Source organism: Oryctolagus cuniculus, chromosome 20 (assembly GCF_051225735.1).
Source record: "Oryctolagus cuniculus isolate XC-2025 breed Fujian yellow rabbit chromosome 20, ASM5122573v1, whole genome shotgun sequence".
In the NCBI taxonomy this organism is placed as follows: domain Eukaryota; kingdom Metazoa; phylum Chordata; class Mammalia; order Lagomorpha; family Leporidae; genus Oryctolagus; species Oryctolagus cuniculus.
The window spans coordinates 49,347,070-49,373,386 of NC_142886.1; the positions used below are offsets into that span (position 1 = coordinate 49,347,070).

Here is a 26,317-nt window from a genome sequence, read left to right on the forward strand (position 1 = left end):
CCAACTGTGATTCCCTCAAACATTTTTATGTTCCTCCTCCTTGCTTTCTGGGATTTTCCATTTGCTGGGTCAGCTGACATTTTCCCCATAGTCACTGATACCTGTGTATTTTTCTTGCAGTCTTTTTTCTCTATTTCATTTTCAATAATTTCTCTTACTACAAATCCAAGCATACTGCTCTGATGAACAGAATTTTTCCCCTATAGTATCAAATCTACTATTAATTCTACCCAGTTTTTTGTCTCATATATTTCATTTCCCATCTCTAGAAGTTTCATGTATTTCTTATTTTTATATATTCATCTTTATCCCATTACATTCATGTTTTATTTTATGCTGCTATAAACACACTGCATGCTTTATAAACAGCTGTCTCGGCACTGCTGCCTGCTAATGCCATCTGCTTTGTCATTCGCGGGTCTGTTTCTAATGACAGACTTCTCTCCTATCTGTGGGCCATGCTGTCCTGCCTATTGGTATGTTTAGTACATTTTCACCAAACGCTAGCTCCTGTGAACTTATGTTTTCACTTGCTGGATTTTGTTGTATCTCTGTAAAGGGCAGGAGGTTACCTATGAATACCTCTGACGCTTTCAAGGCTTGCTTCAAAGCTGCTAACACCTTCCACCCAGCATCCCGTCTGTGTGCTTAGGGACGGTTCAGAATGGCCTTTCTTCAAGGACTAGGTTAGCCGCTCTACTCTGCATGGCCCTGTGTCCAGTCATCCCTGACCCTCTGTGGAATCTGGGAGTGTTCAGCTCACAGCTCCCTGAAGACTGCTGTTCTTAGCTTCGCCCTGTGGAACTTCATATCATGCAAGTGCACAAAACCCTTGAGCAGGAGGCTCAAGGAATCCTTACACAGTTTCTGGAGCCCTTTCTCTGGCACCCCCTCCCCTCGGTACACACCCTACCCACCTCCCCCGACTGCACCTTCCACACCTTCACCTCTCCACATGACGCACACCTGCCTGCTCATCCCACTCGTGCGCCCCTGCCCCAGGATGATGATCTGGTACTGATACTCAATGTATGGAAAGTTGGTTCATATACTTTTATCAACTTTTCCTTGTGATAACGGTACTCAGGTAAATCCAGACACTTTACTCCCTAGCAGTCAGAAGCAAAAGTCTGATGTCAGATGTGGACCAGCCTTGGGGAAAGCGATCCAGGAGAGGGTATGGTACCTATCACAAGTTCTTCCAGGACGCGCTCAGCACGTGTCAGCTGCTTCGGGGGACACAGACATACACTATCTTACATCACTGCACAAAACAAGCAAGCACACGCGTGGCACAGAGGAGAGAGGGCGAACAGTTCTGGAGATGACTGTGAGGTGCTGTGCCCCGCTACACCAGTCCCAGCTCCCGCGACTTTCTGCTCGCTCCTCCCATCGAACTTTCTGCTTTTGATTGCTTCGCCTGTTTTACGTCTTTTTTTTCTCCTCTCCTTCTGGGCCCATTCTGTGCTTTATATGACCTCCCTCCCTCTTTCACTAACCTGACAATTCTTCCTATGCTTTTAACAGTTACTCTTGAAATTAAGGTCTAATAAAAATCATTAAATCTTTTGCCCCCTCCTGGACAAGGCAAGGACCATGGAGCACTCTGATGTCACGTAGCCTCTGCTGCCTTTGGCCATAATTTGCATGACTCCTCCCTTGCTGTCTACTCAGGATTGCACCGGAAAAGGTCACTGCAGTCCCGTGGAGTCGGCTCGTTGTGACTTCCCCAGGCGTCGCCCCGCACTGCGCCTCCGCCTTCTGCTGTGAGGGACAGCTCCTGTCCCCACTGTCCTGTTTCGAAGGCCGCGTTTGTGCTCTGAAGGTGCCAGTGCCTCAGGTTGTGACCGCCCCTCTCTGCCAGGAAGTCAGTTCTGTCCTACCGGGGCTCCTTCGAGGGCCTCCATCTTGTGCTCTAGCTCCTTGGATTGTTCCTTAGCTGTTTCATTGTCATGCACTCTGTGAGTCTCCCTAGCAGCATGTACAACCCATGGGATTCATAGTAATTCTTCTTCTTCTTTTTTGTACAGGCAGAGTTATACAGTGAAAGAGAGAGACAGAGACAGAGAAAGGTCTTCCTTATTTCCATTGGTTCACCCCCCAAATGGCCGCTACAGCTGGCACGCTGTGCCGATCCGAAGCCAGGAGCCCAGTGCTTCCTCCTGGTCTCCCATGCGGGTGCAGGGCCCAAGCACTTGGGCCATCCTCCACTGCACTCCCGGGCCACAGCAGAGAGCTGGACTGCAAGAGGAGCAACCAGGACAGAATCCGGCGCCCCGACTGGGACTAGAACCCAGAGTACCGGCACCGCAGGCAGAGGATTAGCCTAGTGAGCCACGGCACCAGCCTCATGGTAATTCTTGAGTCTATTTTAAAGATTTATTTATTTGTTTGAAAGGCAGAGTTAGAGTGAGAATGAGAGTGAGAGAGAGAGAATAAGCTTCCACCTGCTGATTCATTTCCCAAATGGCCACAATAGCCAGGGCTGGGTGAGGCTGGGAGCCTAGAACTCCATCCTGGTCTCCCACATGGTTGGCAGGGGCCCAAGTACTCAGGCCATGTTCTGCTGTTTTCCCAGGTGCATTAGCAGGAAGCTGGATCAGAAGTGGAGCAGCAGGGACTCAAACCAGCACCCTTAAGGGATGCAGCGTCTCAGGCAACAGCTTAGCCTGCTGCACCACAGTGCCAGCTCCCACTTTTACCATTTCTGACCCATCTGGAGCTATCATAACTTCCAATTCTGCACCTCCCCCAGCCTGTCCCTTCTCCTTCTCAGGCTTCAGTTACAAACACCTGTGCTTCCTGGGTCCAGGGTGGGGCATTCCCACTCTTTCCCAAACAGCTCAGGCCCTCGCTCTTTGTCACCCCCTTTCTCTCCAGCCCCCAGAACAGCTCTTTTCTTCTCACTTACCCTCCCCGCGCTTCGTTTCTGCGAGTGGGAAAGGGCGACGATCGGGCTCCACCGCAGAGCGGCCATGGGGAGGAGCGGACCCACAGCAGCACACACTGAGAACAGGCGACCTGACCAAATCCCGGAGAGGAAGAGACGCCTTGCGAGCCCCCCAGCCGCAGGCGGACAGAGGGAAGAGCTGGGCACAGGGGACCGAGTGCAGCAGGGCAACTGGGAGGCAGACCACTGGGGCTGGATTACAGCCGTGGTCAGCTGCCCCACCAAGCCCCCAGGTTAACAGAGACTACAAAGAGACAAAGGTGTGTCTGCCACTTGCATGACATAACGTGTGTGGGGGGGGCATTTGAGGCACACTAAAGACACCCACTGCACACAGCAGGCCACAGTGCATTTGAAAGGGACCCCGTCGGGGGCTGGGCAAACCAGGGCCTCTCCACTGGCCTCACTGAACCCCCCGCCCGTGCCTAACGCCCTGCCCAGCAGCTCACTGCCAGGCTCTCCCTGCAGGACCCCAGCGTGCCAGGGGCATTCTTTCCAGGAAGTAACTCAACACCTGCGCCTCCCCTAGTTACAGAGCAAAGTAAGGAGGCGCTGTGTCCTGAGGGCTTCCCACTTCCTTTCACATAAAATGCAAGAGAACTCCACCGGTCTCCGCACTGCCCCGCCCAGCAGCCTGCTCTCGCTGTCACACTGCAGCGGGTCTGCAAAGGCCCTTTTGGCCTCTCTGCTACCTGGGGAGCTCAGCTCACACCGTGCCTCCCAGAGGGACCCCAACAGTCAGCCTGCACCCGCATCTCAGCCCGGGCGGCGGCGACCAGTGTGTGGGGTACCACTCAAAGGCTGCCGGGAGCAATGCGGGCAGCACTGGGCGCATCCTTCATGCCCCAAGCCCATCAGACAGTGACTGGATCCTTCCCAAGACTCGCTCTTGATGGAACAAAGACGTTCACCTCAGCCATTCTCACTCACTGCCCTCAAGACAAATGTTGGAATGTATCCCTCGTCCTTGAACCTCAGCTGGGTCTCACACCCAGCACCGTCACACCCCTGCATTCTTCCCAGGTCCCTAAGTCCCTGCGCAGCCACCTGAAAGACCAGTCCCAGGAACTCCCCCCCCCCCCCCGCCTGCTTCCCCTACCCCACCCCCATCCCTAGCCCTCCTAAAATATACAAAGGCCCCGCCCCCGGGGTTAGGGCCCTCTGCCACGTGTTCCATCAGTGTGCACGCCGGCAGCGTGCACGCCCATCTCTGCGGATTTATTTTCTCTGAATCAATTCGGTCTGGCTGGAGCTGTGTACACTGCCTCCTCTCCATTCTGCGCCTGCACTGCCCCAGGCTCAGCTCTCCGTATCACCTGTGTAGGAGCCCTCAGTCCACACAGCCTGGAAATCACCGCTCTTGGCAACTTGAAACCAAGCCCAGAACAGAACAGATAGCAGCTGGCAGCTTCCGAGATGCAGCTCTGAATCAAGACACGGCATGAATTTAAGTGCAGCCGGAAAAAAAAAAAAAAATCCTGCAATCCATGGAACTCAGGCCCTGGTCTGTCACCCAGAACCCTAAACACAGCATCAGCCTGGGCAGGGGACGCCCACCACAGAGCCGCAGGTGATCCTCTGCCCTGGCAGCTCCTGGTAAAAGCAATTTTTTTTTTTGAGAGGTAGAGTTGCAGAGAGAGGGAGGGAGAGGCAGAGAGAGAGAGAGTGGGGGGGAGTCTTCCATCCACTGGTTCACTCCCCAAATGGCTGGTGCTGGGCTGATCCACACCAGGAGCTGGAAGCTCCCTCCAGGTCTCTGACGTGGGTGCAGGGGCCCAAGGACTTGGCCCTCTTCTGCTGCTTTCTCAGGCCATAAGCAGGGAGCTGGGTGGGACGTGGAGCATCCAGGACTCGAACCAGCGTCCACATGAGATGCCGGCACTGCAGGCGGAGGCTCAGCCTACTAACCACAGCACCGGGCCTGTGATTTCCATCTCTATCTCTCTCCGTCTTCATTTGCTGAAGGGTCTTCTTTATCTCCGAATAACAAAATCATAAATACTGAACCCGCTGACTGCTGCTGCGATAAGACCAAGGAAACCATCCAAGTCCTGGGAGCCAACATCTTCCCCGTGGGCCCCTGGAGCAGCCAGGCAGGGAGGCCTCCAATTAGCAGGCAATCAGTGACTGGCGAGCTTTCGTACAGCGCTGGATCGGGCAGGGCTTTCCAAACGCTGAAGGACTCACAGGCGCGGAGTTCCCGAATTAGAAGGGAACTTGGAAGGAGAAGCGTCCCAGCCTGCTGTGCTCAGGCCCGAGGGCCAGGGTGCAGAGAAGCCCCACAAACCGCTGACAAGGGGCCCTTCTTGGACGTGGCACCAGCGAGGATCGGGGCGAATTCCACACTCGCCGACGGCTGTGTCCCGAGCTTCCTTCCTGGGGCCCCTCTGAACAGGACACAGCCGGGCGACTCTCTGGGGCCAAAAGGCGGCACAAGGGCCATTTGCCACCAGGCAGGCTCCAAAACAGGACAAGACCTGAAAGGAGGGGGAGGTCCCTGCCCATGAGGGCATCTACCAGTGGGAGGAGGGCTCCGGCCCACGCTTCTGCTCTCATGTGGTTTCGGTAGACTTTTTGTATTGTTTTAACATGTTTTTTGAATGTGTCTAAGACAGAAAACTTACATAACCCTTTGGACCAGTTCCCGAAGAGAAGAAGAAACCTTAAATGTCAATTTGCAGCTAATGAAGAGCAGACGCTACTTAAGCAGGCCGCCCTGCCTCAGATGGACCACGGGACGGGCCCCGGCCACGTGACAGGTAGCTCCCGGTGTGCCTCTCCCGAGAACCCCCGGGGACCCCCCGAGAGCCAGCTCTCCACCATGCTTGCTCCAAGAACGGCTCCGGATTCCCAGGAACAGTCAGGCCTCCAGACAAACCAGCGCTCCCCTCAAACTGGGTTCTGTTTTTTTTTTTTTTTTTTTTTTGAATGCTTCTGACTTGAGCCCTACCCTACACTGGAACTCTGAGCTGGTTTCGTGACATCGCAGGAATCTTAAACCACTTCAGATAAAAATTAACCTCTGAGAAGACTCGGTTGATGACTGGTTCTGTGATTTCATTTTCTCATTTTTTTCCAAGGAAAAGGCTTACCCAGGGAGATCCCAGTGATGTGCCAGCAGAGGCTCCGTCAGGTGCACAGGGACAACCCCGGGCGCCGGCATCTGCCTCCCTCACTTGACCCACAGCCCGGGCTGGGGGCTGTGCTCTGCAGCAGGGTCATTATCTCTGCGGAGCACCAAGGGGGGACCCTCCATGGGGAGCACTACAGTGGCAGGGGGCAGCCAGCAGGCCCTGGGAACCCTTCATGGGGAGCACTACAGGGACAGGGAGCCAGCAGGCCCTGGGGGACCCTCCATGGGGACACTGTGGGGGCAGGGGGCAGCCAGCAGGCCCTGGGGGACCCTCCATGGGGAGCACTGTGGGAGCAGGGAGCCAGCAGGCCCTGGGGGACCCTCCGTGGGGACACTGTGGGGGCAGGGGGCAGCCAGCAGGCCCTGGGAACCCTTCATGGGGAGCACTACAGGGACAGGGAGCCAGCAGGCCCTGGGGGACCCTCCGTGGGGACACTGTGGGGGCAGGGGGTAGCCAGCAGGCCCTGGGGGACCCTCCGTGGGGACACTGTGGGGGCAGGGGGCAGCCAGCAGGCGCTGGAGCCTCTGGTGGCCACCTGGAAGGGACCCAGATCCCGCTGTGCACAGCAGTTTGAATAGCCGCCCCTAACAAACAGGGTGGAGAAAGGCCGGCCTGTGGATGGCACACGGACACCCCAGGAAGGGGCCTGACCCACGGGGCCACGCAGCGCGCGCTGTCCCGGCCACTGTGCAAACTGCAGAGCAACACGGTCGAGCCAGCATCTGTCAGAGCTGAAGGCTTGAGGCGTAAGAGCGAGTGAGCGAGCGAGCGAGCACCCGTGGAGTCCTCCCAGACGGCAGCCGCTCAGGACACGCACACCTGCTGTGGGGTGAACACGATCATGTGACCACGAGGATGTCCCCGCACGGCACCTACAGCCCCGAGAACATGACTCACTCCTCTGTGACATCCACACTGAACCAGACGTCCTGGCGGGGGCTTTGTTTGTTGCCAGTTCGGGGGGAGGGGTGCTGTCACCTCTCCACACAATGCACACATGGATGACACTGAGAAAGTAAAGTCATCCACACACACACAAAGCCGCAGGATTGCTGACGCCTGCAGGGCCAGGAGCCCACCCCGGAGAGCCCTGCACCAGGGCCCGGCACGCGCGAACGAGAGCTACCCTGGCAACCCCGCGCTCCTCGCGGCTCCCTGCTCTCCACATCTCCCCAGGAACACGCGTGCTCTGGACCCACTGGGCTGCCTCTGCACACAGCTTGGTCTGGTGAAAGCCTGGCCTCTCCGGAGTCCATGTTTCCTAAGACCGGGACATTCCCAGGGACACAGAGGACCTGGACGCGTGGTCACTGAACAGAACTGAACCGGAAGGGAGGGAGGCCAGAGCGCAGGGTCCCAGTTTGACAGATGGCCCTGAGGACTGTCCTGAATGCCCCGGGGCCCTTGGTCAGCGCCCTGAAATCACCTGCCCGGGAAGCAGCCGATGGTGTCCCGCTGGGAGGACGCCACCCCCAGGGACAGGCGTGGGCCTGAACAGTGGACCAAGGCAGAATGCGGGGCCCCCAGGCAGGCAGCAGGGTGGAGGTGGGCTTCAGCCCTCCTCGCTCCCCAGCCCTGCAGCTCCCACACTCTGCCACCTGTCTCGGGTGCAGACAAGGGAGCACCTCAGCTACTGACTAACTCCTGGCAGGAGATCTCTGCCACCCAAGACATGCAGGAGAGAGAGAGAAAGCAACACACACACAGACACACATGCAGGCACACACAGGCACGCATGCACACACACACATGCACATGCACACACACAGGCACACATGCACACACATACATGCACATGCACACACAGGCACACATGCACGTGTACACACACATGCACACACTTGCATGCACACACAAGCATACACAGGCACACACGCATGCATAGGCACACACACATGCATGCACACACGCATGCATGCACACACAGGCACACATATACATACACATGCACACACAGGCACACACATGCAGAGACACACACACGCATGCACGCACATGCACACACATGCACACACATACATGCACATGGACACACACAAGCACACATAGGCATATACACACACAGGCACACAGTTACACACGTATACATGCACATGCACAGGGCACACACACAGGCACACAGGAACACACACAGGCACACGTGTACATGCACACACATGTACGTGCACATGCACACACGTACACAAGGCATGTACACGCAGGCACGCAGAGACACACATGCACACACGTATACATGCACAAGTGCACACACACACAGGCACACACACGCACGTGGGCACACACATAGGAACACACACATGCACACACGCGCACACAGGCACACACGTATACATGCACATGTACACACAGGCACACACAGGCACACACAGGCACACACACGCATGCGGGCACACACATAGGAACACACACATGCACACACGGGCACACACGGGCACTGCTGCGTGTGCGTCAGGACGGTACCGACTCCACTGCAGTGAGGTCTGAGTGCAGCTAATCCAATCCCATATTTTGCAGATGGAGCCAGTGGAGTACACAGCCCCTTCACGTACTTTCACTTTTTTACTGTCTTCTTCGTGGTTTTGATGCTGCTTCAAAGTAATGTAATGAAACAAGGGGAAGCCGTCCCAGGGCGACCGGCGCGAAGGCTGCCGCTCGCGGCGCAGCTGATTCGGCTGTGACCACCTCCCCGCGTTCCTCTCCGCGGCAGGGCGGCGCGGAGCCCCCGGCCCTTCCCTGCCGGGCCGAGTGCCTCCCCGCTGGCAGAGGAAGCAGCCCGCGCACCGCGGCCCCACCGAGGGGCAGCCCACTGCGCCGCCGGGAGGCCCCGCTAGAGCCCCGGCCACGGCCAGGGCGGACCCCGCCGCCCGCCATCAGCCCGCCGTCTCCCCAGAACCCGCCCGGAGCCACGCGTGTGCCTCGCTGCTGCTCAGCCCGGGTTCTGCCGAACGCTCCGAGCCCTGCCGTTCGCTGGAATTAGAAATTTCTCAAACTTCAAAATTACACCCTAAAGTCGATTTTTCAACAAAAGTGGGACTTCTTCGTTTACCTTCACTGCAATTTGGTTTGGGAAAATGTGGTTCTCAGCCATAGCGAAAAAATCGTCTTCAGAGCTCAAACTGTCTCCGGGGGAATGTCATTCTCACCCAACGTGTTTCCACGGAGAGTGCCAGCAGCGAGGCCAGCTGAGCTCAATCTAAATGGATCCCCGCTCTGCCCCACCCCCGTCCCACAATGCCCCGCTCTGCCCCACCCCCGTCCCACAATGCCCCGCTCTGCCCCACCCCCGTCCCACAATGCCCCGCTCTTCCTCGACACCCCGTCCCACAATGCCCCGCTCTGCCCCACCCCCGTCCCACAATGCCCTGCTCTGCCCCACACCCCATCCCACAATGCCCCGCTCTGCCCCACACCCCGTCCCACAATGCCCCGCTCTTCCTCGACTCCCCGTCCCACAATGCCCCGCTCTGCCCCGCCCCCGTCTTTTCAGCCTCCACTGCTCAAGCACCCGCGCACCAGGGTGCAGCCTCCTGGCCCCTGTCTCCCCGGAGCTGAGGGTCACCGGGCCCTTCCGCTGCTTAGAGAACGCGGGCCGTCCCACCGCACAGGAAGGGGGCTGGGGTTCTGCTTCAAGACAGCGACTGCGCGAGCGATGGAACAGCGCGGGCGAGAGCAGGGGCCGGGCCGCAGCACGGAAGAGCAGAGAACCAGCAGCGGCCCGGACCCGGAGTCCCCCGGGCAGCACAGGGACCCGGGTCGGCACACTGCGAGGACGCGCAGTCCTCTCCCCGACTCACCGGAGGCTCCCACTGCATCCTGAATTTCCCGCCACCAAATGGAAAGAGCGACGGAGAAAGGACGGCGGCCCCCTCCCGCGGCCCCCGGGGTGAGAGGTGGCTCCGAGCCAGGCCTGCCCAGCACCTGCGACCCCGTGGGGGCAGATGGCGCTCCGCAGGCCACGTCTGGGAGGTGCCTGTGCACAGGCGCGTGGGGGACAGGAGCCCGCGCCTCTCTCAGGCAGTGTCCTGGAGCAGTGAGAGGCAGGCCACCACCCACCCCTCCCCACACAGCATGGCCAGGAAGGCCAGCTGTCATTCTCCTGTCAGAACGGGACACTGAGGCACAAGGGTGTCCAACCACTCGCCTACGTGGCCTGCAGGCAATGCAGTCACGTCTCAGAGGCCGCCTCCGCCCAGGGCCGCCCAGCGCCCACTCACGTGGGCGGGAGGAGGCGCTCGCCTGTCTAACCTCTTGGCTGCGAGGGCAGGCAGTGGTTTGCAGCGACAGTCCATCCGGGACGTTCCGTGGAAGCCCCGGGCTGTCAGCCGGGCGGCAACAGCCTGCCTCTCCCCTGGCCGGAGCCGAGCACACGGGCTGGCACTCGGCGCCCACCTCCCAGACTCACGGGCTGATGGGCTGGGACCTGACCGTACAGGACACGGAGGCAGGACGGTGCCACCTCCCCGCGGCCTCAGGGGCCAGCATCCCAGGAGAAGGACCGCAGAGAGCTCGGCGCGGCCCCAGCCAGGGCAGGAGGGAGCCCTGCGGGGCACAGGCTGAGAGCGAGCCCGCCCGCCCCCCGCGGAGGACAGAGGCCGGGGCAGGTGCAGCCCAGCCACCCTCCCGCCCCCCGCGGAGGACAGAGGACCGGGCAGGCGCAGCCCAGCCACCCTCTCGGCCCCCGCGGAGGACAGAGGACAGGGCAGGCGCAGCCCAGCCACCCTCCCGCCCCCCGTGGAGGACAGAGGACAGGGCAGGCGCGGCCCAGCCACCCTCCCGCCCCCCGCGGAGGACAGAGGACAGGGCAGGTGCGGCCCAGCCACCCTCCCGCCCCCCGCGGAGGACAGAGGACGGTGCAGGTGCAGCCCAGCCACCCTCCCGGCCCCACGGAGGACAGAGGACGGGGCAGGCGCGGCCCAGCCACCCTCCCGCCCCCGCGGAGGACAGAGGACGGGGCAGGCGCGGCCCAGCCACCCTCCCGCCCCCGCGGAGGACAGAGGACGGGGCAGGCACGGCCCAGCCACCCTCCCGCCCCCCGCGGAGGACAGAGGACGGGGCAGGCGCGGCCCAGCCACCCTCCCGCCCCCGCGGAGGACAGAGGACGGGGCAGGCACGGCCCAGCCACCCTCCCGCCCCCCGCGGAGGACAGAGGACGGCGCAGGTGCAGCCCAGCCACCCTCCCGGCCCCCACAGAGGACAGGACGGGGCAGGCACGGCCCAGCCACCCCCCCCCCACGGAGGACAGAGGACAGGGCAGGCGCGGCCCAGCCACCCTCCCGGCCCCCATAGAGGACAGAGGACGGGCAGGCGCGGCCCAGGCACCCTCCCGCCCCCCACGGAGGACAGAGGACTGGCAGGCGCGGCCCAGGCACCCTCCCGCCCCCCCGCGGAGGACAGAGGACAGGGCAGGTGCGGCCCAGCCACCCTCTCGGCCCCCGCGGAGGACAGAGGACCGGGCAGGCGCGGCCCAGCCACCCTCCCGGCCCCACGGAGGACAGAGGACCGGGCAGGCGCGGCCCAGCCACCCTCCCGCCCCCCGCGGAGGACAGAGGACGGTGCAGGTGCAGCCCAGCCACCCTCCCGGCCCCACGGAGGACAGAGGACGGGGCAGGCGCGGCCCAGCCACCCTCCCGCCCCCGCGGAGGACAGAGGACGGGGCAGGCACGGCCCAGCCACCCTCCCGCCCCCCGCGGAGGACAGAGGACGGCGCAGGTGCAGCCCAGCCACCCTCCCGCCCCCCGCGGAGGACAGAGGACAGGGCAGGCGCGGCCCAGCCACCCTCCCGGCCCCACGGAGGACAGAGGACCGGGCAGGTGCAGCCCAGCCACCCTCCCAGCCCCACGGAGGACAGAGGACCGGGCAGGCGCGGCCCAGCCACCCTCCCGGCCCCACGGAGGACAGAGGACGGGGCAGGCGCGGCCCAGCCACCCTCCCGGCCCCACGGAGGACAGAGGACGGGGCAGGCGCGGCCCAGCCACCCTCCCGGCCCCACGGAGGACAGAGGACGGGCAGGCGCGGCCCAGCCACCCTCCCGGCCCCACGGAGGACAGAGGACGGGCAGGCGCGGCCCAGCCACCCTCCCGGCACACTATTGAAGCCAGCAGTGCTGCAGCCAGTCTGCGCCCCGCAGGTGCAGGGCTCTGCGTCTGAGCACAAGGCCCTTCCCCCGCGGTACCCCACCACGACCCCCAGCCAGCAGCAGGGCAGCTTTCTGCAGCTTCCAGCCGCCATAGATCTGGAATTTACATAATCACAGGCAAATAAAATGATAAAAGCGCTCTCTTTCATAACAGGCATATTGTTACTATTATTATTCTTAAGGCAAATTAGCTTCTGATTATAGAGATTAGTCAAAACCATGATTCTGTTGTCTGTGAGGTGGGACTGATTTTCTTTTCTTTCTTTTAACAAGCAGAAGAGCTGTTGTTTCGATGTCAGAAAATTACATAAAGTGGCACGCAGAGAGAGAAAGTTCCTGAAGTCATCTAATTACCAGCTCTCGGAAGCAGGCAGGCACTCCAGCCTTTCAGCGCTGCTCACCCAGCCCAATATTTTACCCGAGTTTATTAACTTTTTTAAACTGTTTCTATTTAACCTCTTCCTTTTAAAAGGCTCTCCAGTTCTAAGGCATCCCGTGTTCAGGTTCTGGTGTGCACACTGGGGTTCTCCCGGCAACTGCAGGGACGTTTGTTCTTGGCCACCAGCCCTGTGGGAGGACGGCCCGGGAGGCACCGGCTCCTCTGGGCCGACGAAGGGCCTGGAGCCGAGGGCGGCCCAGGGCCTGCCAGACTCGGCGCTCCGACGGCCGGGACGGGGTGCGGGCGTGTCACCCACAGCCGGGAGGAGCACTCAGAGGCCCGCCTCCTTCCGTGGTTATCCCACGTCTCACCTGGAGGTCATCCTGCCCCTCAACTTGCTTCTGGCATCTGGCGGAGCGGGGACAGCCCCCACCACAGGCAGAGCCCTGGCCTTCCTGACATTCACCCGCTGTTGAGAGGCCCTGGTCCACTGGAAGGGAAACCCTTCAGAACCGGTCATGGCCTCTGTCACGAAGCCCACAGGGCTCTGGGCGCAGGGAGACGGGGCTCACACCTGCTTCCTTTTGGTTCCTTGGGACGCACCGGACTCATGATGACATTCTGCGTAGAATTAAACTGGGGCAGCACAAAAATTATAGCATTAACTGTCCCCATAGGTCTGAATATAGGGAGAATTTCCAAACAGAAAGATCCCTTCCATTCCCAAAACATGCGCATACAAGCTTTTACGGATGGGGCTGATGAGGCCGGGGGCTACGCTGTCGCCGCCACATCGGCATCCCCTGTGAGCACCCGTGCGAGTCCCGGCTGCTCCGCTTCCCATCTGGCTCCCTGCTGACGCACCTGGAAAAGCAGCACAAAGTGGACCAAGTGCTTGGCCCCCGCCCAGCCCCCCACCATGGGAAACCTGGGTGGGGGTTCAGGCTCCGGGCTTCAATCTGGCCCAGCCCTGGTGGTTGCAGCCATCTGGGGAGTGAACCAGTGGATAGATTCTCCCTCTCCCTCTCCCCCTCCCCCTCCCCCTCCCTCTCCCTGATTTTGCCTTTCAAGTTGATTAATTGATTAAAAACAACAGAACTGCTCAGGGATGCAGATGAAACAGTCACTGGTCCACTTCCTTCACCCCGCCTCGCCCCAGCTGTGGTCAGGCGGGCTCTGCCATACCGCTGACCACCTTCTCGGTTCTCCCATTCATCACAGTGCTGGGGACTAACCCTGAGGCTGTGTTTCCTGACTGTCACAGGAGGCTTCAGAGGAAATCAGTTTCCCCTGCTTTAGCTCTCTGGAGTAAGACACACAGTTACATGCCCCAGGCTGCAGAGTTAAACTGGTCTCGGCTCTGCTGCCAGAGCCCAGAGCCCCACGGTCAACGGCCGACCTGCAATACACGGGTACAGCTGGGTTCTAATAAAACTTTATTTACACAATTGGGCCGTGGGAGGGACTTGGCCCCGTGACCTACTGCCGTCTTAGGTCACACATTTCCTGGAAAGCAGGGGTTCAGGCAGCAGGGTGTGGGGTCCTGCAGAGACAGCCATATTCCCGCTGCCCCCAGGAAGGGGTCTGCAGGCTGCACGGAGCGGGGGTGGGGGAGAGGTTGTCGCAGCCACACCGCTCAGCACCCGGCGCCCTGGGAGCCTCTCTTGGGCTAAGGTATCGCGTTTGCTTCAGAACCCCCTGCCCCGCCCCTCACACACAGCAGGAGGGAGGTCGGCCTCAGAGGGGCGCGGTGGCCAGGGTGCCCTAGGGTCATGTGGAGCCAGGGCGTGGGCACTGATGGACTCCCCAAGAACGCGTCGCCATGCACACCAGCACCCGTGGTGTGGGGTATGAGATCCGCATCTCCCGCGGGGCCGTGTCCCCGACCCCTGGCAGGCTGGGTGTCGGGATGTAGTCTGTGAAGGGCCCTGGGGTGCAAGACACAGACTGGGTGTTCAGGGTAGGGGAGGCCGCCCCATGGAGGCGCAGTGAGGGCGGGGGCGCCGGTCCAGCCTGCCCACCGCTGCGGCCTCAAGCCCCGCCTGGTCCCAGCTTCCAAGCAGTCGCACCTTCCCTAGCAACCGTTGCTACTGAGAGCCCACGGCCTGACATTCCCGCACGTTACCGCACGGGCCGGGCTTGGACAGGAGCGCCGTTCCCACCCTGCAGCGGCAGGCCGGCGCGGCGGGCGTCCTTCTGTCTCCCTGTGGCCACATCCCGCTGCTCCCTGTTCCCACTCAGCGGGGTCCACGCGTGCCTGTAGCCCCTCCCTAGAGGGAAATCAGAGCAGCATCAGCAGCCCCAGGAATGACAAACGACTCAAGCATGGAGGCAGATGCTAAGTACTCCACAGTGCTCAGACGGCACCAGAAAAGCTCGGGTGAGAAAACACGCAGCTGTGTGCACATTTCCCTGAGCGCGCACCCGCTCTGCGCCCCGCCAGCCTTCAGTGTAACAGATACGCCCATTCGGCGGGGGCCACGGAGCAGCAGCCCCACACGCTGCCCTGCACGACCGCGGCTCAGGCCTCCCCTCCTCCGGAGCTCAGAGCGGGGCAGAAAGTTCAGAACACACAGAGCCCGGGGCGTTCGTTTTCCCACTGGCCTCCTTGCTACATTAGCCCAACCGTGGCCAACTCGTCTGCCTCTGTCTCGGTCCTGCTCTTGGCCACAGCCATTCACAAAATGCTTTGTCATACTCGGGATGAGTCGGAGAGCCCAGGGGTGCCTTCTGCACAAAAGGCAGTCAGAGGGTGGCCAGCCTCCACCGTCCCCCTTTGGAGATGCAGGCCAGCTCTACAGTTAAACAGCGATGACAGCCAAAGGCCAGGTCAGCCAGGTATGCCATGAGCAAGATCCCCGGATGGACGGTGTGCAGGGGACAGGCTGGCCAGAGCACCAGGGTCTCCACCAACCTCCCAAGGCTTACTCTTGGCACGGCCACAAAACCAAGCAACAAACAGACCAGGCCAGCAAAGAGTATGGTAAGAACTCAGCCACCCTCACTCCTCAGACTCCCCAGGAGGGCTGGGGGTCCTCTGTCCATCAGCCAGGGGACAGGATCAAGGAGCCCCGTGGGCCAGGGCCTCTGCTCCTGCCTCTGCCTCAAACCAGGCCCCTGCCCTCAAGGAGCTCAGTTCCAGTGACATGACCAGCAATGACCACACTCAGAGACAGCATGGCCTGCACCTGACCCCTGAGCAGCCCAGGAGGTCTGGGCAAGGGCCTCGGAGGCCAGAGGAAGAGGGCTCAGTCCAGTGAGGACGAGCATGGGGAGCAGGAGAGCCTGCCCAGACAAAGCATCTGCCTGGAGCACATCCCCCTTCCTCCTCTGATGTCTTCTCCAGGGGACGGGGCCCTGGGCTTGACAGCAGCGGCCGGCCACGACAGGCACCCAGGGGCTTGAGAGCAGCAGCCGCCACACGGGCACCCTGGGGCTTGACAGCAGCGGCCGGCCACGACGAGCACCCTGGGGCTTGACAGCATCGGCCGGCCACGACGGGCACCCAGGGCTTGACAGCAGCAGCTGGCCAAGACAGGCGCCCTGGGGCTTGACAGCAGCAGCCACCACACGGGCACCCAGGGGCTTGACAGCAGCGGCTGCCACACGGGCACCCTGGGGCTTGACAGCAGCGGCCGGCCACGACGGGCACCCTGGGCTTGACAGCAGCGGCCGCCACACAGGCACCCTGGGCTTGACAGCAGTGGCCGCCACATGGGCACCCAGGCGTTCTTCCTGCTGTGTCCCTGCAGGAGTCAGAAACAACGCCCCCGCCCCCGCACCAAGGACAAACATCAAGCCCCCTTCCCACTTCTGGAGGTACGGTCTCCTCCATCTGAGTCCTGCTGGGGAAGCCGTGGGGGGAGCCTCATGGCCGGCCACGTGGTCAGGCCCAGCCACTACAGGAGCACTCTCAGCCCAGGGGCAGGACCGACGTTTGCATGGAGCTGCCGGGTCGCTGTTCCTGCAGGCAGGAGGAAGGGCTGCAGACCCAGCCAGTCCAAGGCCAGGTGGGTGCGACCCTGCACAGGTTGCCGCCTCTCCCTCCGCCCCGCGATGCTGAGAAGTGGGGGACCTCTCCCTCCGCCCCGCGACGCTGTCTGAGAAGTGGGGGACCTCTCCCTCCACCCTGCGACGCTGTCTGAGAAGTGGGTGACCTCCTCGCTGTCCGGCAGGTCATGCTGCTTTCCAGCCGTGTTTATTTTCAATTGCTTCCCCCAAGCGGCTGCAAGGAACTTGTGTGTTTAAACCCCCTCACCTTTCTGTCCACAGCCGACTTCCTCCTGGGAAGGGCGGTCAGCGCCTGCGGACCCAGCATCATGTGACCCAGCTGGAAGGAACCAGGGAGCAGGGCCAGCCGGAGGCCGGGTTCACCTCGAGGGTCTGTTTCTCCATCCCCTGCCTTCCTACCCACCCTCGCCGGAGCCACGGATACACTCAGAGTCCTCACGGGGAACTCTGGACGGAACCAGGACAGACATCGATGGTGGCTGACATATGCTAGCAACACTGATCCGAGGACCACCATTTCCGAGGCACCCGCTAGCGCCGGAACCGTCCGTGCACTTCACACGTTAGCCCGCTTCTCTCCAGCACCTTACAGAGCAGGAGCGGAGGCGCAGGGCTGTGAGGTGATGCGCCGTCCACGTGTCCCAGGGTCCACCTTCGAGGCTCACGCCAGGACTCGCCACGGATACCAGGATGTTGGCATTCAGGAACCTCGCCGACCAAATGACCTGCAGTGGGCGGGAATCAGCCACGTCCGAGTGAACTTGGCGTCAGTGTCTGTCCCCAGCCCTCTGGTGTTCCGGGCAGCATTTCCTGGAGCCCCCACAGAACGGGAGAAGCCGTGTTTCAGATGCGAGGACCCCGTGTTGCTCCTGTACCCTAGCACCGGTCTCTAATGAGCCAAACGAGCAGCTGCACCCGGGCCTGCACTCTGCCTCCTTGCTGTTGCCACCTGCACGGCTCACCCTTCCACCAGGAGACCAGTGTCTGCTCTGTGACACAGAACCAAGTACGACTTCACCGGTGAACAGCTGAGCAACAGGCTGTGGCTTATGAGGTACACACGGTCACGGTCACGGTTAGCAATGCCCACGAGGTGGCTGGGTCCACGGAGGCGCGGAGTGCGTGGCGAGCATGGGCGCCCCTGGTGCACGCAGCTGCATCAGCCGCCCGTGCGCGTGCACGGCCTGCAGACCACGGCTTGCAGTGGCGCCATCCCGCAGCCGCGGCGCCCACCACGCATCAGTGTTGACATCTGCTCGTGTTTGCCTCAGGACTCAGCTGAACACAAGTGATTTTTTTTCAGGGAAGACTAAATCAAGACAGAAATGCCAGGATTTTTCTCCAAGTGGAAGTAGACATTCATTACTTAAGAAATTGCCTAAGTATCTGTTACTGAGGCCTATTATGGGGGTCCACAGGGTCCTGGGAAGAAAAACCGACCCCACTGATTCTGCAGCGGTGACTGCCCCGGGCGAATGGCCCATCTATGACCGACAGTGGCACAGACAGGCAGCACCTGCAGTGTCAGAATGCTGGGGGTGGGCGCACTCCGGTGACAACCACAGAGGAAAACTGGCCATTCCTTACAACTCAGTTCCCCTCACTTCTAAAATGAAAATGGCGAGCTTGTTAAGATGCAATGTAGCCCAACTCCCAAGAAAACGGGGGTGGAAATAACAGCCCAACGGAGAGCCCGAGCCGAGGAAACACCTGTGGGAGGGCTCTACCTCCGGGTGTGCCAGACAGCAACAATCATCTGACCTCTGACCTCCACAGCAGGGGCATCAGGCTCTCAGCGACGTCCATTCTGAAATCAGTCAAGAAGGCAACTGTCCAAATGCAACCATGGCGTCCGGATGGTGCCCCAGGCTCTGTTCCGTTGAGGTCTAACGGGCCCTCGTCCACTCTGAAATCAGTCAAGAAGGCAACTGTCCAAATGCAACCATGGCATCCGGATGGCGCCCCAGGCTCTGCTCCGTTGAGGTCTAACGGGCCCTGAGCGGGAGGATGGAGGACGCTCCCGCACGGCTGGCGGGGAGCTGCCGACTTGTGTCCGTCCACAGAGAGCGGGAGGCTCAGACCGGTTCTCCCTTCAAACATCTCCCATTGGGCACCAGCAGCCTTTCCAAGCGCATGATTCAGGCAAGGAGACCGGGCGGCTTTCTCTGTGAGCGGTCCCTGGGGTCCTGCACACCCCAAGGGGCCGAGACACGACGCGGACACCAGACAATGGCTCCTGTGCCATTGTCCTGCGCCAAATATCTTTGCAAATTAGACAGTACCAAGAGAAAGAGAATGCACCTTTGCTGTCCTAGAGACCCACGTATTCTCCACCAATGCAGCGTGACTTAACTCTGTCCGGGGTTGCATCGTGTCCCCAGAACTCATGTCTGTCTGGAAGCTCAGGATGCAGCTGCATTTGGGGAGGGGCTTCTTGCAGGTTCCGTTAGTTAAGATGAAGTCAACCCAACGACTGATGCCCTCCCAGGTGGAGGATGCAGATGGCGGGAAGAAGGCCACGCATCAAGAGAGACTGGGGCGGGCAAGTGACAAGACACAACGCCAGCGAAGCCGGGGTGTGGAGAGGAAGGGTCCTCCTGGCACCGTCCACAGCCGGGGCGTGGAGAGGAAGGGTCCTCCCACAGCCGGGACGTGGAGAGGAAGGGTCCCCCCGGCACTGTCCACAGCCGGGACATGGAGAGGAAGGGTCCCCCCGGCACTGTCAGAGAGTCCATGGCAGCTGGTGCTTTGCTATCAGCCTCCAGAATACCTTAGTTTTTTGTAAGATATATTTATTTTTATTTGAAAGGCAGAGTTATAGAAAGAGGGAGAGACAGAAAGACATCATCCATCTCCATGTTCTCTCCCAAAAGGCCACAGTGGCAGGGGCTGTGACAGACTGAGGACAGGCACCTGGGACTCATCCAGGCCACCGCCACGGGTGCAGGGGTTCGCGCACTCGGGCCATGTTACCGCTGCTTTCCCAGCCTCGTCAGCAGGACCCTGGATCAGAAGTGACACAGCTGGGACCGGAATCAGCATTCCTGGGGGATGCTGATGTCTCAAGCAGAGGCCTAACCGGCTGTGCCACCGCGCAGGCCCCATCTCTCTCATTTTAAGCCCCCCCTCCCCCCAGTTTGTGCTCATTTGTCATGGCAGCCCTAGGACACCAACACATTGCTGCAAATGAGCCTTGTGTGGATGTGTCTTATCCTGTGAGACTGCTGATGTGACTGGGCCATCTGCATCCCTTGTGGTGGGTGGGCCCCTGGCTACTGCAGATTGGAGTCCCCTACAAGCTTTTGGAAAAAATCCCACCGCCACGCTGCACCCCTGCCCACTGGAATCAGAACCTCGGAAGGTGGGCGTTTCCCAACCTGGGTGGGGGTGGTGACCCCAGCGGGCGGGCAGTGCAGTGGGAGGGTTTCTAGCAAAGCTCCCCACTTCGGGGTTCCTCGCGTCCTGGGCCGATTTCTGGCTCTGCTACCTCCTAGCTGAGTCCTTGGGCAAGTCACTTAATTCATCGGCTGACAATGAGACTGCCAAGATTAATCTTAAGTATGTGAAACATCTGAAACCGCTGACTCATATCCGACACCACTCAAATGTCCCTTGAGAGGCAACTCAGCGCAGGCCAGAACCCAGCTGCGGGCGCCAGGCTCCGAAGCCAGGCTCCGAAGCCAGGCCCTGAAGCCAGTCCTGAGCCACCGCGTGCCTGCCGGGAGCTGCCACACTTGCCAGCGCTCGGTTTCCTTATCTGTCCGGCATCCCAGGGCCGTCCCGGGGTGGACGCAGATGAATGAGCGATCCAATCCGGGTGCAGCACGATCCAGCGTTCTGCCGCTCGCGGTGCAGACCTGCCTGCGACACGCACGGCCCTCCCGACAAGGCGGGGCTCCCGCTTGGCTCCCTTCACTGTCAGCAGCAGGGGGCACACAGGCGACCACACGCTGTTCACGCAGAAGTGGGATGCAAGGACGCCTCTATCTGGGCTCAGGGACTTCTGAAACACGCAGAGTGTGTTCACAGTGAGCATGTCTCTGAGCCTGTCGAACACGCCTGTGTGCACGGAGTCAGAATGTTCTCTGCACCAAAATCAACTTCCTTTAAATGTCACTTCCATGACGTTCCTGGAGTCCCCCTGTCCACGGCAGAGCTGACTCAGCCCAGGAGCCAGAGCCGGGCGCTGAGCGCAGCAAACACACCGCGGCGCGTGGCAGAGCTCTGCTCACGAACACAGGGTCAATCGGCGGACCCCGGCAGCTGCCTGAGCGTGATAACACGATAGGTGAAATCGTACTTGTGCACACGAACGACTCCAGTGGATTTATGGTTACCATTTTATTTTGAGGTTAGGATTCACAAAAACCCACATCAGTAACTAGGACTAGAATTCTACTTCCTTGGGACAAAGGACAAAGTAGGGCTTTTTTCCCCCCCCAAGAAGTTCCAGGTCAAAGGCACTGGAGTGAGCCATAAAAGCCGACTAAAGCTGGAGAGACGCCGCCGGGCTCCCACGTGCTGTGCCCTGGAGACGGCTCTGTGTGCGACCACAGGTTGGTACAACTGCTCTCCCTCTAACAAGAAATTAGGCGAGACAGATTACTAGTCAAAAAAATACACAGCGATGCCATTTCTAGGCATCAAGCTTGAAGAAATAAAATTAAAGTGGGAAACTACATAATATGATTAATAGTCTAAAAAGGACGTGGCAACTGCATTTCTCGGGATCTATCCTAACCAAATACCCTAACCAAATACCCTAACCAAATACCCTAACCAAATACCCTAACCAAATAGTTACATTCTCCTTGTGCATGCTCCCGAGGTCAGCAGGTGGACAGCCTGGCCAGTTCCCTGGGAAGTCAGTTCACCAGGGAGCGCTGGATCCGCAGCACAGGAGTGCCACAGCGCGGTGTTACAGATCACGGTGCAGACGCAAACCCACTCATCCTCTTCCCAGAAGCACCGAGGCCCTGCCGAGAACTCACGCTGCAGAGGACTCGGACTTTTCTTACACGAAGCCTGAACTCCTGCTCCGAGTTCTGAGTTTGGGCCTCTGAAGCCGGCACAGCAGACTCCACACGGTCCCGCCTGCTCAACTGTTCACGGTACCTGGCCCAGGACCTAATCCTCAGCTGCTTGGTTGGTGAGCTCCCTGCAGCGTTCAACTTGGATCTTCCAGGAACAACCACGTCCTCTCTTTCCTCACTCCCCCCTCATCAGTCAGGATCCCAGTCAACTCCATCCCAGCACCACCACGTAAACAACCTGAAACACATGCAGGTAACCCCCAGTCAGCATCTCAACACTGAGAGCCCCGGAGGCAGGGGAGGCGTGGGGAGCAGGACCACTCCCGCCTCACACGGTTCACACAGGCCACGTGCAAGGGAGGCGTGGGGAGCAGGACCACTCTGCCTCACAGTTCACACGGGCTGCGTGCAAGGGTACTTGCAAGACTGGCAACTGTCAGGGGCAAAAACACGGTAGCAGAGTATGTTTTTACAATGGAAAACAGCTAAGTAAATTAGCAAATACCCATATGATGAGAAGGTATACAGGCATTAAAAAATGTGTTTTAAGGCTGGCGCCGTGGCTCACTAGGCTAATCCTCCACCTAGCGGCGCCGGCACACCGGGTTCTAGTCCCGGTCGGGGTGCCGGATTCTGTCCCGGTTGCCCCTCTTCCAGGCCAGCCCTCTGCTGTGGCCAGGGAGTGCAGTGGAGGATGGCCCAGGTGCTTGGGCCCTGCACCCCATGGGAGACCAGGAAAAGCACCTGGCTCCTGGCTCCTGCCATCGGATCAGCGCGGTGCACCGGCCGCGGCGGCCATTGGAGGGTGAACCAACGGCAAAAGGAAGACCTTTCTCTCTGTCTCTCTCTCTCACTGTCCACTCTGCCTGTCAAAAAAAAAAAAAAAAAAAAAATGTGTTTTAAAGATTGTTTTCTGATAGAAGAAATGCCCACAATATAATCATAATAAACAATTCAATACATACTTATTATGGAAAACAGCATTTTGTAATTTTTTTGAAGATCATATTTTGTGTCTTATAAAAATCAAAGGCGGCCAGGACTCAGAGAAACGGGACTGATCTCACGCTAAGCTCTCCCTCTCCTGCACCCTCTGGCTTCGATGGAGCTGAGGCAACGCTTTTAAGAAAAAGCACATCTGGGGCCGACAGGGTGGCACAGCAGGTAAAGCTTCCACCTACAATGCCAGCATCCATGTGGGCGCCGGTTCAAGTCCCGGCTGCTCCACTTCCAGTCCAGCTCCCCATTAATGCGCCTGGGAAAGCAGTGGAAGACAATCCAAGTGTTTGGGCCCCTGCACCCACGTGGGAGACCGGGAAGAAGCTCCTGGCTGCTGGCTTCCGCCTGGCCCAGCTCCGGCCGTTGCAGCCACTTGAGGAGTGAATCAGTGGACAGAAGGTCTCTCTCTCTCCTGCTAACGCTGCCTTTCAAACAAACAGATACATCGTAAAGAAAAGAGAAGAAAAGAAAAAGCCCGCCGTGCGGGTTGTCTAAAAATAAGCACACGTCACCTCAGGGGAAGGAAGAGGTGCGTCCCTTCTGGACAGAGTGAGCTCGCCGAGACCCAGCCCTTGCCGACGGGAACCCCGGCTCCGGCGCCCACGTCAGACGGGGCAGGCCCGGGCCAGAGATGCCGGGACGCTTGTCTCCCACAGTGGAGCGCCTGGGCTCGAGTCCCAGCTCCACCACTGACCCCAGCCTCCTACCAAGGTGCCCGGGAGACAGCAGTGCGGGCCCAGCACTGGGGCCCCTGCCACCACATGGGAGACCCAGCTTCCGTTCCAGGCTCCTGGCTTTGGCCGGGCCCAGCCACAGCTGTTGCAGGCATTTGGGGAGTGAACCAGCAGATGGGAGATGTTGCTCTCTCACTCTGCCTTTCAAATTAAAAAAAAAAAAATCAGTCTCTAAAATATGTGTACACACACACACACACAAATAAAACAGGAGTTCTGGTCACTGGAGGATGAACGAAAGCAGGTAGACTGGGGAGGGAAGTTGACATTGGGAAGGCAAAGATGTGACATGTTCATGTTCACAGCTTTTAGCCTGAGGACAAGGTGCGGTTTTCACCACAGCAGTGACTAATCTCTGAGAAAACTCACAGCTGTTCTGGCCAGAGCTCAGGTTGGCCTGGGCCCTGCAGGTGCAGGGACAAATCTGGAAGACAGAGACAGAGAACCAGAGAGAGGCGCGTCAGCTGTGCGGGGGGCCTGGGCCTCACGGGTCAGAGTGGACTCCGCGCAGCCGCGTGGAGGACAAAGCACTGGAGCCGGATCTCAGCGGCTCCACTCCAACCCAGCTCCAGTCTGTCCTCCTTCAGAGAAACGCAGCAGAACCCAGACGGTACGCGCGCGGCCAAAATTACACGGCAGAGAAAAAGCAAGGAAATGTGACCTATCCACAAGAGAAAAACAGAGACCAATCCCAGAATGATGCAAACTTTAAAACTACAAGACCAGGATTTAAAAGCAAGGACAGAAATGAAAATATCTTCTCCACGCATGTAAAGATAGGAAATGTCATCATATAAATAAAAACTATAAAATAGAATTAAAGGCAAAGTCTACAGCATCAGAATACAATCCATGCTTCGTGCTGTCACGCTGGGCACACGTGATCATGTCCAAACCCAGCTCACGTCCAGCACGGGCGTGCACCTGGACTCAGCCGTCCTGACGCTTAAGGTGGTTGCACAGCTCTGATGGGGACATGGGGGGGGGGGGGCGTGTGCGCGTGGAGGCGGGAGTGTGTGCAACTCTCTACCTTCTTCTCAACTTTGCTGTGAGCCTAGAATTGCTCTAAAAATTAAGTCTTTTTACAAAAATACAACATATGAACATTTCTTTAGATTGGGCTTACTAGCATAATGAATATGATGGAGGAAAGAGCCTATGAGTTTTGAGCCAATAGACATTACCTATTCAGAAAAACACGAAGAAAAAGACTGGGAGAAATGAACAGAGCCACAGAAACCTGTGGAACAAAACCAGCAAATCTCTCATCCGTGGAATTGATGGAATGAGGAGGAAGACAGACTAGTACAGAGAACACTCGAAAATCAATGGCCAAAAAAAAAATCTAATTTGATTTAAAAAAAAAAAAAACAATAAATTCAAAGATAAGAAATTCAGGGAACATCAAGCAAAAAAACTACAAAGAAAGCCACACCCACCCACCCATAGCCAAAAATAAATCCAATCAGAGGCAGGGTGGGGTGCATCGCGAAAGCAACCAGAGAAAAACGCAACGTGACGTACAGGAGACAGCACATCCAAAGCCTCTGTAACTGCCGCAGGGGCCAAAACACACAAGGGCAGCGTCTCCAACATTCTACTAAAAATGCGGAACGCTTGCTAGCCCGGAACTCTACGGTCAGCATATGTGTCTTGTAAGAGTTAACACAAATAAAGAGAATTCCAAATACAAGACAACTGAGAATTCACTGACGGTAGATCCACATCAAATATGCTATAAGAAGTTCTTCATCCTGAAAGAAACTAACTCCATGTGGAAATTCAGATCTTGGAGACACAGAATACGGGGAGTATCTTGGTAATGAGGAAAACAACTGTTCTTCTTGATTTGTCTGTAGATGTGTATAAAGAGATGTGTATTATCTGGCTGGAAGCGAGATGTGGGTGTGGTCTATAGATTACTGATGCCGTGGGGGAGGGGGGCAAAGACCCTCTGCAGCTGCAACCCACGTTCCACTCCCCTGCGAGAGTAACTACCAGGTAACAGTAAGTAATGGCAGGAATTCCACAACATACGTCGTGATGTCTGAAGAAACGACTAGAAAGCGCAAAGATGAACAACTGAAAAATCCACAGATAAACTAAAATGAAATTCTAAAAACAAATAAACTAAATAATCTCAAAGAAGGCTGAATGGGAAGAATGGAGAAAAAAAAAAAAAAAACACATGGGACAAAGAACACAAAGTGGTAGACCTGAATCAAGCGATACAAAAACCACTGTGTTAGCTGACTAAATATCCTAATTAAAACGCAGAGATAGAATGGGTTTTAAAAGAGCTGGACACAACTATATGTTGTCTACAAGATAAGCACATTTTTAAATATAAAGACACAGAGGCCAGTGCCTACAGTACCGGCATCCCATATGGGCACTGGTTCAAGTCCCAGCTGCTCCACTTCCGACCCAGATCTCTGCTATGGCTTGGGAGAGTAGTGGAAGATGGCCCAAGTCCTTGGGCCCCAGCACTCTTGTGGGAGACCGGGAAGACGGATCGGCCCAGCTCTGGCCATTGTGGCCAACTGGGGAGTGAACCAGCAGATGGGAGATCCCAATCTCTCTCCCTCTCTCTCTCTGTCTTTGCCTCCCTGTAACTCTGCCTTTCAAATAAAATAAATTTTTCAAAAAAATAAATATAAAGAAACAGAGAGGTTGAAAGTACCTGAGTAGAAAAATGTATAGAATAAAAACCCCAAGCACGTGTCGGGTGACTGTATTAATAACAGAGAAAAAGGACTTCAGGGCTACTATGTCCCAAACCTGGAGAATACACTCCATCAACACACAAAACCACCCTCACCAGAATCACGACAATAATGCAATTATAAATCAAGTAACCGTAAAATACCTGAAAAAATCCAAAATTTTCATCATGAAAAACACATTCACAAATAACGCATGAGTTAAAGACAAGGTCACA

At 58.2% G+C, this 26,317-nt stretch overlaps 1 long non-coding RNA gene across 2 annotated transcripts in view; it reads right to left on the minus strand.

Annotated features, from left to right (window-relative positions):
* Positions 1 to 26,317, minus strand: part of LOC138847266 (uncharacterized) — a 32,533-nt gene that overhangs the window by 793 nt on the left and 5,423 nt on the right. The window contains exon 1 of one of the 2 annotated variants that reach the window (XR_016226836.1): positions 9,131 to 9,293. The exons of the other annotated variant lie outside the window; for it this stretch is intronic. This is a non-coding gene — a long non-coding RNA (uncharacterized LOC138847266). Of the gene's footprint in view, positions 1 to 9,130; positions 9,294 to 26,317 lie in introns of those variants that run through there. 2 annotated transcript variants of the gene reach the window in all.